The sequence below is a fragment of the Microcaecilia unicolor genome, chromosome 7 (genome assembly GCF_901765095.1).
Source record: "Microcaecilia unicolor chromosome 7, aMicUni1.1, whole genome shotgun sequence".
Classification (NCBI taxonomy): Eukaryota; Metazoa; Chordata; class Amphibia; order Gymnophiona; family Siphonopidae; genus Microcaecilia; species Microcaecilia unicolor.
The window spans coordinates 167,848,288-167,860,685 of NC_044037.1; the positions used below are offsets into that span (position 1 = coordinate 167,848,288).

The following is a 12,398-nucleotide window of genomic DNA, read 5'->3' on the forward strand; positions in this document are numbered from 1 at the left end:
GATAATAAACTCAGTGAATTATAGTTTTAATACAGTCCCTATGAATTTTTTCAAAACAGTAAATGGGAACAAATTATATTGGGCTAGCAGCTCCAGAGTAATATTAATTATTGGATTAGAAATAAAGCCTACATATTAAGTTGCTATTAAGCTGCAATATCAAACAATCATTCTAGTCCAGCAGTAATCACTGGGCACATTTTGTCTTCTTCTAATTTAATTATAACAGAGGACAGGGAGAAAGAGAAATAAAAACCAAAATCAATATGACTTTGGTAGGTAAAGCCAGTCAGTAAACAGATGGTTTATCTTCTACCAGCCCCTGGGACTCTTATTGAAAACTGACAAAGTCTGATTAGTCTTTGCTAACAGATTCCAGGTATGCCACAGTTTGGCCACAAAGCCCTGCATCAAACTGTATTATCCAATCTACACCAAAAGAAATGACAGCAGTTATAATACTCAGTTTTGGAAAACTGGTTAGAGTGTTTGCTTATACTATTTCACTTTGAGATAGTAGAAATGGCATATTTGATGCACAATTTAACAATTTATCAGACTCATTAGGATGCTTAATATTTTTTCATTAAAGAGCTTTTCAAATAAGCAAAACAATGTCAACCCAGATATAACAATGAAGAGAATAAAAACCCCAGGAATTTCTGTTTTTTGGCTACAGTGTTTTTTTTCTCCTATTGGAAGTTGCTTTCCACTGTGGTTTGTTTCAGAGGACTAATTAAAACAGGTGAGAAGAGCTTTTTTTAAAGGGGAAGACCATCTATGTAGGCGCCCCTGGCTACTGTTTCTTTTTTTAATATATCATATATTGATAATCTCTAGGGTTACTGTTATGATTTAGGGCAAATTCTGTGGTATTATTTTATTAATGAATTACCATAGTGTATAATAAAATTTCTACATGCAAAGAAAAACTTTTGCACACAAACCAGTCCTTACAATACAATACATTATTCTTATATTCCATTACCAGGATTTACAATAAAATACATACAACAGTATCATCAACATAACATTTTTAATTTCTTACAAAAACAAAGATAATTTCTCTCCAGTCTAACATTTAGGTGTGAATTTCACACCGACACAGCTCAATATGATGACAGTCTCAACTGAGCATACCTCCTATACCTAACACGAGTCACTACTTGAAACTTAGAAGGAACTATGTCTTAGAGTTGAACTTTCTCATGACAAGTTCATGATTAAGTTAAAAACCTGGCTCTCTGAACAAGCAGATAACTTGTTGGGTCTCCCTGGTTAAGGATGGTGGTGGTAATTTTATGAAGTTATTTTCATGTGTATGTGACATAAATAGCCTGTTATAGAATTGTGACTGGTGTAAAAGCATGTGCATTGACATTATGGCTTATACTTTGCCAGCATGCTATATGGGGGCAGAACTTTAGCAGAGTATAAGTGGAGTTTGCAAGTACATGCACAGATTATAAAATATCCTTATTTACGCATGTTTAGGCTTGAACATTTTACATTTGCTCTTGAGCAGGTGTAAAATGTTAATGCCTATAATGTTGGCACAGTTTCTGCCACTTTTACTACTACTATTTTATTTTTAATTTTTCTAGTTATTGGAACAATGGACACATAGAACACATCAATAACTATCAGGTGCAAACAATTTGGTAATAAATCAATAACATATACTAAAATGTAAGCTGCTTTGGTTGTACCACAGAAAGGTGGTATATCAAATCCAATTACCCATATATCATTCCCAAGGTATCCAACTGGTAATACAAATTATCTTTTATCATTTAGCTAGACATACCATGATTCCACTGGCTAAAAGGCAAGTCACCAGCAATAAAACATTATTTAAAGGAACTAATTTAGGGGCCCTTTTTCTAAGCTGCAGAAGGCACTAACATGTGCATAATGCAGCAAGAAATGGACTACTGCAGGATGCACTACAGCGTCAAGCAGTAGTTTTTAAATGTGAATGCGCTGTGTACTAAATTATTTAGAATTTTCCTGTGGGGCGTGTCAGGGGCAGAGAGGGGGACATTCATTTGCTAATGTTAGTGCATCTATATTACCGCACATTAACTGGTTAGCGCGCAGATAACACAGGAGCCATTATCCCCTACAAAACAGGTGTCAGTAAGTGCTCCCATGCTGTGATAATTTAAAAAAATGGCCATGTACTAATGGCAACATTAAATTTTATGGCCTTAGGCACGGGAAAGACCTGCACGAGGGCGCACTAAGGCCATTTTTACCGCAGCTTAGTAAAAAGACCCCTTAGTTCTGAAGACATTCTTTAAAATTAGGAGAGAAAACCATAACACCCATTCCCAACATACTGTATGCACCCATTACAACAGAATCCAGATTGATCTTTTATAATGCAGACTAGAAAAGTAATCCTGCAAATTTACTGCTGGAACAGCTTACAGACTGAATTGAAATACACATATTTGCATTTTCATGCATGTTTATTAAACATTTGAACATCAGCCTGGAGACAGAATGCACATGAGCAATAATAGGAACTTAGAGATTCAGCCAAACTGCTATAACCATAAAACAAGACTGCATAGCAATTACTAGACCTAGTTCTTCAAAACTTGAAACATTCATACAAACATGTATCCTGAAACAAAAAGGCTTTCCCACATTTCGGAAATCAATTTTTAAATTTTCTTCTAACATGTATTTTCTTATTTGTATATCAGGAATTCCCAAACTGTGGGCCATGATAATCAGATCAAGTAAAAATAAAAAGGCAAACATATACCTGAATGTGGTCAGCTGATATACACATTGTAGTAAAACAAAAATAGTTGAAATCCATTCTCAAAAACTTTTTTTTAATTCATCAGACAAAAAAAAACTAGAAATTTTGGATAAAGTCTACACACTCTACAAGATCAGCATCTATCTCACAATCCATGTTTTACCTGGCACACAAAGGTTTATGGACTCCAGTTAAAGTTGCCAAGTTGAACACATCAACAATGAAATATAATATGGACAAATGTTGGTCATGTGAAAAGGATATTGGTACGCTTAAACACACAATTTATTCTTGTCCTTTCATACAAGAATATTGGATCGCTATATGGTCTACTATATCTAATGCATTAAATATCCAGGATGTTTTATCATATAACATAATTATTTTAGGATCCATAGCTATACAATCACCATTAGATGAATATCAAGCACAACTTTTGGATATTCTCTTACATCAAGCTTTAAGAACTATTTTCTTTTGTTGGAAAGACTTATCCAAAGCAACTTATTTAACATGGTGGAATTCTGTATGCATTATAGCTAAATATGAATATGCTGCAGCTGAAAAACTCAATGCAAGTATTAAATAATAAAATATGGACTCCTTTACATGACCAAATTCATAATAATAACCACGCAAAGCAATGATACACTGTAATCATCTGTGACCATTATGCTATGTTATGTTATGTCAATAATCATTAGCCAATTTTGTTCTTGAACATGTATACGATGCTTCCTTCCTGTTATGTTGTTAAACAGGCTAATTGTGTTTTTTTAGTTAGCCTAGTTATCTCTTTATAAAATAAATAAAAATATATTGGAACTAGAACATGGGAACCAATCTAATAGGTTTATTACACTGATACCTATTTTTAAACAAAAATCACTAAATAAAAATAAATATAAAGTTTAAAAAAAAACTACTGAAAAAATATCAAACACAATGTCTCAGACATCCAAAAACGTTTTAAAGGACCATCAGTTTCGACACTACCACTTTTTGGGCCTCTTTTACTAAGCTAAACTAGAGATTCCCGGAGCGGCAAATGAGAAGAAGCCCATTCAATTCCTATGGGCTTCCTCTCATTTGCTGCATAGGAATTGCTAGCACAGCTTATAAAAATTACAGGAGTTTTTTTTACTAACAATAATAATTATAATAAAACTGCTGAAATTGTTGGCAGAAACATCCATTACCTCTGTCTCAGGAATGTTGAATGAATGCCACTGTCACACCAGTGTTTTAATATTCAAAGCTTGCAATTTCAGAAAAACTGTTAGAACTGCCCATTACCACTGGACTAACATGGACCTGATCATTGATTTGAAAAATGAATGCAAGCAATGCCAACGGTACGTCTTAAAACAGATTAGAATTGCAAACATTTCATACTATTCCAAACAAATTCAACAGGCTTCAAAATTCACCTAAACAACTTTTCGCTATAGTAAAACAAATAACAAAACCGCAGATCTGTGAAACTGTATCTTGTGTAGATGCAGAAATTTAGCTACGAGCACAGTTTATAAATGCTACCAACATATTAAATGAAAAACCCTTCTCAAGTCTTTCAGGATCATGGCATTCATTTGAATTTCCTTCATTCACGTCATTTCAAAAGATCGTGTCTAGTCTTTCTGTTATATATTGTTCTCTTGAGCCTATTCTTTCAGATTGGCTCAAAATTCCATCTTTGGGTTTACAAACTTATCTACATGCAATGATAGCAATGGACGGTGTTGTACCAATAGCTCTTAAAAAAGCCTTAGTAAAGTCCATTTTAAAAAAAGTCATCACTTGATCCTCTTTCTCCAAGTAATTATCAACCTGTTTCAAATCTTCCTTCCTTTCTTGTCAAAAATAATGGAAACTATTGTATTTTCACAGCTTCAATCACACTCTGAATTTATAAATGCATTACATCCAAGGCAGTCAGGTTTTAGAAAAGGATATAGTACAGAGACAGTAGTGACCGCCCTCTTGAGTGAATTACATTCTAGACTTGAACAGGGCAGGATTGCATTACTTATTTCACTTGACCTATCTGCGGCATTTGATTTCATCAATCACACTTTATTATTAGAACATTTGCAATCACTGGGAATTTCTGGTATTGTTTATAAATGGTTCGCTTCTTTTTTTAAAAGTCATTCATTCAAAGTGGTACAGAATTCATCTATTTTGAAATCTCATAATATTTCCTGTGGTTTTCCACAAGGTTCAGTTTTGTCACCGTTATTGTTCAATTTATTTGTCAGTCCATTAGCATTGCTTATTCAATCATTGGGTATCAGTTCATATTCTTATGCTAATAATTTCTTACTGATTCACTACGTGGATCCATTAAACTCAGATTTAAAGCCTATACAAGAATGTCTCAGCAAGGTTGCCAGTTGGCTTTTTGATAACAAACTGTTACTAAATCCTGAAAAGACAATAGCTTGTTGGATAACAGATCATAGTTCAATACCAACTTTAATTCCTACTTTGTTTGACAGGCAAATTGTCCGGGTACAATCTGTCAAATACTTGGGTGTGATTATAGATTCAGTTCTATTGTTTAATGATCAGATATCAGAAGTAGTAAAAAAACTCTTTTTATTATCTAAGACAATTACACTCCATTAGAAATACAATACACAATAACTCACTGCGTACCTTGGCCTATGCTTACATTATGACACACCTTAATTATTGTAACATCGTTTATGCGGGCATTACAAAATTCAACTTGAAACGCTAACAAACTATACAAAACACAGCTGCTCATATAATTTGTAGAACTTCAAGATTCGATAAGGTTACGCCTTTATTATGTCAACTACATTGGATTCCAATCCATTTGAGAATTTCTTTTAAGGTTCTCATCCTTATATATAAAGCGCTATATTTATCTATACCATCATATCTTGTGAATTTAACTATTCCATACACACAGTCAAACTTTACATTCACTTACTGATAATAGGTTGGTAATCGCACCGCCTTCGAAAGCGAGGTGGGAATCAACACGAGCTTCAGCATTTTTCTTTTTATCACCATCATTGTGGAATTCTCTCCCAAAATATATCAGGGTAGAAGAATCATTTTTGCTCTTTCGTAAAGCTTTAAAAACCTATTTCTTTGAAAAAGCTTTTGACATCTAGTGCTGTTTATAAAGAGTAATCTAGTGTTATTTATTAGAGAAAACCACTCAGGAAATGAAAATATGGTTTATTTGAACAGGGAATTATATACTAGTCTAGGACTGTTGTTTCAGTCTGGCGATCACCACTGCAGCAAGTCCTCCAGAGCCTGCCCAACCACTAGACACACTAGGCATCCACTTACTGCAACACAATTTGGGGGTTGGCACTGGTGCAGCAATCAGTGTCTGAACAAGACCCAAAGCAGCTGGCTTTCAGGTCTTGAACACTCACATGGCTCATCCTGCTCTAACCTGCGCCCTCCAAAATGGAAAGTTCAGAAGGGGTAGGCCAGAGGCCTTGAGCATGCATGGATACTCAAGGTGGCATGTCAAATGGATCAAGTCTTATTTAGAGGTGGTGACTACACACTTGTGCTACCCACCAAATTATGCTGAAGGAAGTGGTAAGGGAAAGGGGTGCTAGACACCTGGGGTGAGGTAGAAAAGTGGAAAGGCTAGATATCTGGAAGGGGTAGAGAAGTGGTGATGCAAACATCAGGGGTAGGGGAAGGGTGATAGTGGACACTTGGGTGGATAGGAAAGAGGAGAAGAAACAAGGGTGATGGGCCTTAAGGTGCCCCAAGTGGGGAGGGGGGCACTGTTAAGGGTATCTGATGCCCACAGGTGAACCTTCAGGTCAGACTTTCAGGCCAGGTCCAAAAACCCTCTCAAACCAATGCTGTTCTCCTCCCGCTTTGAAAACCTTGTCTGTTGTTTATTTACTGCTAGCCACATTGAACTTAAGTTTGGGATAATGTGGGGTATAAATGTCAAAATAAATAAAATACATAAAATTATTTGTGCAAATTTATAGAATTAGGGGGATGTGTTCCCTCTTTGTAGCTTAATGACATTGCTCCTGTAAAAATCCAAATGTTTTGAAAATTCAAAGAAACACAAAACAAAAATTGTACAGCTGCATATCCCTAATCTTTTCCCTGCACTAAAAAATCCCTCATCTAGCCACCTGTTCATAAGGAGATGCTTCATTCCTGTAATCATTTTAGTTGTACTTCTCTGCAGTTTTTCTAGTTCTGCTATATCTTGTGATGTTGCGAGAAGAACTACACAAAATACTTGCAGTGCTGTTGTACCACAGAGTAAGGGAAATTTCCAGTTATGTTGTTTATGTCTTTCCAAATGAGTACTACCTTTCTCTTGGTTTTTGAAGATGCTGCATGCTAAGTTACGGAGTTTATGTATTATCCACAACACATCCATGATCTATCTACTTATGGGCAAATTCTACAAATGATGACTTAAAAATCAGCACCAAAAAAACATGCGCTTAGCGTAATTCTATAAACTACACTTCAAATTAGGCATAGTTTATAGAAAATGCTCATGCGCCGTTCTTGCGACTAAAATTTAGGTGCGCCCATTTAGGCCACTTAAAATCAGGCCTAAACACCTGCACCTAATTTAGACGCAGAGCGGGTGTATTCCATAATAGTGCGCAATAGTGTGCATAGATTTTTTTGAAACACCACAATCTGCCTATTCCACACCCATAGCCACGCTCCCTTTTCAGCTGTGCACATTTGTATTTATGCAAACCATGTTGTAGAATACGCCTAGAAAGTTGTGCACATATATTCTAATTAAAGCCAATTAATGTCACTAATTAAGTACCAATTATCAACACTGATTGGCTTGTTAATCAATTAAGTTGTGCCCTTTACAGAATTTGGGGGTTAGTAACTCCTACTATGGAATCCAAATAGTGTACCTATAGCTATAGTTAGAGTTTGTTTGGTTATATATATGCCTGCATCACTTCACACTTGTCTGTGTTAGATTTCATCTGACTTAAAAAAACACAGTTCCTTTATCTAACATGGTTCTATTGTGTTTTCTCACAGTAAGCATGCACTTAATTTGGTGGTGTTTGTAAATTTGCTCCTTTTCCCAGATCATAAACAAACAGAGCAACATTGGTCTTAGTACAGAATCCTGGGGCATGCCACTACTTACTTTTCTTCTTTTTGGAAAACTAGCTATTTAAACCTACTCTCCATTCAGGAGTCTTAACATGTCAAATTATAAACATAATCCATGATTGCTAAATATTTGACTGCTGCCATAAAATAAGAACACACCGAACTGTGTTTTATCAAACTGTTCCAAACTGCAGTTCATTCTTCATTTAAGTTACTCTAGAACAGTGATGGCGAACCTATGACACGCGTGTCAGTACTGACACGCGTAGCCATTTTCGGTGACACGCGGAGAAGCAGCGGAGTTCCTTGAGCGCGACCTCCCTCCCCCGGTGAAATCACCCCCCCCCCCCCGGTGCATGTTTACCCGCTGGAGGGGGGTGCCGTGTGCGCTCCTATTGGCTCCCTCCCTGCTGCTCCCTCTGCCCCGGCTCCTGCACGGCCGTTAGGGGATCTTTGATCTCACTTCCGGCCGGCGGAGCAGAGAGCAGCGGAATGCCGTGGGGGACGCATCTCTGAGGGCCCTGTGATCACCATTACCCGCAACCATCATCCAATCTACTGTTCTGGGGTGTCGTGGATTTGTAATTGACCATCATTACTGAGATAGGTGAGGGGGAGGCTGGGAGAGGCGAGGGCATGTGCTATGGGTGCCGTTTCCCGCCATTAGAAATAGCGGCAGCCGTCTTAATTTACATAAGGTGGTCAGTTAGGCTAGTTAACCCCTAATTGCCTGCAGGGCTAACAGGCTATCTATAATTCTATCTTCTGTCACTGCCCCCCTGATGGAGAACCCAAAAAATAAAAAACCAAGGTTAAGTAAAGGAAGTGGTAGTAGCAGTAGCCGACCCTTTCAAGAGACATGGACCGAGATGTATGGCATTATAGAAAAAAATGGCAGATCATTTTGCGTTCTATGTACTGAAACGATAGTAAGCAGAACGTGGAATATAAATAGACATTTTGAAACTAATCATTCCCAGCTCTTGAAAAAAAGTGAGGATGAAAGGAAGGAATACATTTCCAGGCAGCTACACTTTTATAAGAGCCAATCTAATTCCATCCTTAAATTTGTAAAAGGTTCTACAAATTTAACATCTGCAAGTTTGAGCATTGCTCACTCCATAGCTCAGCATGGAAAAGCACTCAGTGAGGGAGAATTTATTAAAGAAACTCTCCTAAGATGTGCACCAGTTCTATTTCACGATATGCAGAATAAAGATGCAATTATTAAGAGAATATCTGAGTTACCAGGAAATTTGGAGTGCCTGGATCCGATTACCAGACACTTTTAGCACCCTGAAAAATATAGCAATGGCTTTACTCACAATTTTTCCCTCTACATACTTTTGTGAAACCTTATTCTCAACGTTAAATAATATCAAAACCAACAAAAGAAACAGATTGAAAGATGAAGTTAGTAGCGCTTGCTTGGGCTTGAAGTGTACAAAATACCAACCTTCAATTGAAGATTTAGCCTATGAAATTCAGCAACAAAAAAGTCACTAATAGGCAGATTAGTTAAAGAATTCCCCCTCCCCCTCACTTATCTTAGTTCACGGCACCCCACACAAGTTAAATAATATCAAGACCAACAAAAGAAACCGACTGACAGATGAACAAAGAAGTCACTAAGCAGGTAAGTTAAATAATTAGGTTTTGGTTTATTAAATACAGTTATATATTACAATTATACATTTTTGTTATTTAAACTATAAATATCGCGAAATTATGGTTTTTTTCTCGAAGTGACACACCACCCGAGTTATGCTCGGTTTTTTTGGCGAATTTTGACACACCAAGCTCAAAAGGTTGCCCATCACTGCTCTAGAACAACAGTTAGCAACTTTTTATTGTGGGGTGCTTTAAAAAAAAAAAAAAAAAGGCAGCAATGCTATTGGCAACCACAGTCATCTCCAATCCAACCCAATTAAAAGCTACCCTGAGGAAATAGGGAGGACCCCTTCAACTGCATTTTCAAAACTCACAGGCCAGCTGTGCCGATCTCCTGTTTCAGGCTTGCCCAGTGGAGGTGTGAGCTCTTGTGCCTGATGGAGGAGGATTCCTCACCGAGCTGTCGGCCAACCCCGAGTTCCCCCTGTGTCCCCCTCCGTTCCCCAGGGGTTGCGCCCCCAGGTGCGGGAAGCAAACAGCAGAGAGAACTGAGTCCAGAACAAAGTCCACGGGGCACGGCCAAGCAACAGCCAGAAGCAGGACCAGGAGCCAACAGAGGTCAGTACCGGGCAGCCAGCAGTAGCAGATCCAGGAACAGGCAAAGGTCAATACCAGGCAGCCAGCAGTAGCAGATCCAGGAACAGGCACATGTCAATACCAGGCAGCCAACAGTAGCAGATCCAGGAACAGGTAAAGGTCAATACCAGGCAGCAAACAGAAGTAGATCCAGAAGCACTGCAACTACCCAGGAAAAAGAGTAGAAGCCGAAGCATGGAAGGACTGGTAGTCGGGCTATAAATAGAACAGGAATTAGGCCCAAACATGTGCAGCTGTCAACAAAAAGGCTGCCCCCACCGGAGACGCCCTTACACCCAAATATGGCCTTCCTTCCTGAAACTGCCCAACTTCAAGATGACTGTCACAACTTAAGACGCCCACCTCTAAGATGGTCGCCCTATCCTGGAGATACCCAAATCCAAGATGGCCGCCCCATCCTCCGATGCCCATATCCTGAACTGTCAGGGAACATGACATCCTGCATCACAAGAACAGCACCCAACCAGTGAATTTTGAAAATTCTTGCAGGATTGGCATTGCAGTAATGTTGACAGAGAAAGACTACAAGCTGTTTGAAATTTCATTGAATGCCGAAGTGTTCAGCACAGGTCAGGAGTTACTAATCCCTACTCTAAAACCATCCTTGGACTGCATTTGGATTGTTTTTTTTCTTTTCCAGAGGAACTAAAAGATTCTGGACCCATTTACTTTCAGCTCAGTTTGGTATTACTATGACACACAGTGAAATTACAGAACTTGCCTTCTTGCATGTTGTGAGCACTCTGCAGTGCTAGGGCAAGAACAGGGGGGGAGCTGTTCCTTTAAAAGTCAGCGTCTTTCCTCTGTCATCCCTTGTAGATGAGCAGGTCGCCCTCTGGTGGCCAAAATGCTGGTGAAATCTTTAGTTCAAGGAAAGAACTACTTCCCCCAGAAGCCACTAGTTCGGGGAAGGAACTACCCTCCCCAGAAGCCACTGCAGTTCCAGCAGGACTCTCAGGAAGGGGAGGGAGGAATGAATGATTGGGACATGAGTTCTGATTCAGGGAATGAACATCAGGTGGGGGAGCTCAGGGTGGAGGAGGACATGGAATGCAATAAAGAGGAAGCAGGGGTAGAGTGTATGGAGGAGTCTGGTTTTGCTCAAACTCAAGGAGGAAAGGTAAAAGCTTTGGTGGCTTCTGTATCACCTAGATTGTGGAGGATGGGGGAAGCCAAAGTGAGCCAGTGGGGAGGAAACTGGTGGAAGCAATTAACCCACAAACTGTCTGCTTATAGAAGATAGTGCCGATGAGGGTTATGATATGTTTCTGAGCAAGACCAGAAGTTGCTGTTTGGAAATAGAACTGAACTGTGTTGAGGAAGTAAATGTAAATGTTAAGCTGAATCCTCCAGGTGAAGGAGGTGATCAAATGAAGACTAATGCTGTGATGAAAGAGCTTGAACAATAAAGCCAGTGGCGTAACAAGGGGGGGTGCTCCGTTGCAGACTGCTGTCAGCCCTTGTCTCCTCTCCATCCTGTGCCTTTAAAAAAAATCTGAAAAGCGGCATGGCAGGCAGCACTTCGCGTCTGCCCTGCCTGCTTGTAAAAGAAAGCGCCGGCAAACCTCCTCGTCAACGTCATGACGACGCGTCAGGTCTTCCCTCACTGGGTCCCGCCCTCGAGGAGGGCGGGACCCAGTGAGGGAAGACCCGACGCGACGAGGAGATTTGCCGCTTTCTTTTACAAGCAGGCAGCGCAGATGCGAAGCGCTGCCTGCCATGCCGCTTTTCAGATTTTTTTTAAAAGCCCCGGATGGAGGCAGGAGACGAAGGCTGTCGTCGAAGGTGGTAGGTGGGTCGAGTTGGGGGGGCTTAGATGGGCGAGGACTGGGGAGGGGGGTTTCAGATGGGAGAAGGGGACTGGAGAGGGGGGCCTCAGATGGGAGAAGGGGACTGGAGAGGGGGGCCTCAGATGGGAGAAGGGGACTGGGGTGGGGAGGGGATCTCAGATGGGAGAAGAGGGGAGAAGGGGACTGGGGTGGGGAGAAGGGGGGGTGGGGGTCTCAGATGGGAGAAGAGGGGAGAAGGGGACGGGTGGGGAGAAGGGAGTGGGGAAGGGGCCATGCGAGAAAATGGGAGCCATGCCTGGGGCTGGTGGGAAAATGGGTCTGAGGCTGAAAAGGGGTCCCTAATGCAAGGCATGTGGATGAAGGGGGCTGGAACTGGGGGCTGAAAAGGAGGGTAGGTGGGATAAGGGGGCTAGTACTGGAACTCGGGGCTGAAA

At 40.0% G+C, this 12,398-nt stretch overlaps 1 protein-coding gene across 2 annotated transcripts in view; it reads right to left on the reverse strand.

The window, feature by feature from the left end:
* Positions 1 to 12,398, reverse strand: part of PARD3B (par-3 family cell polarity regulator beta) — a 2,175,158-nt gene that overhangs the window by 1,762,774 nt on the left and 399,986 nt on the right. The window lies entirely within an intron of this gene.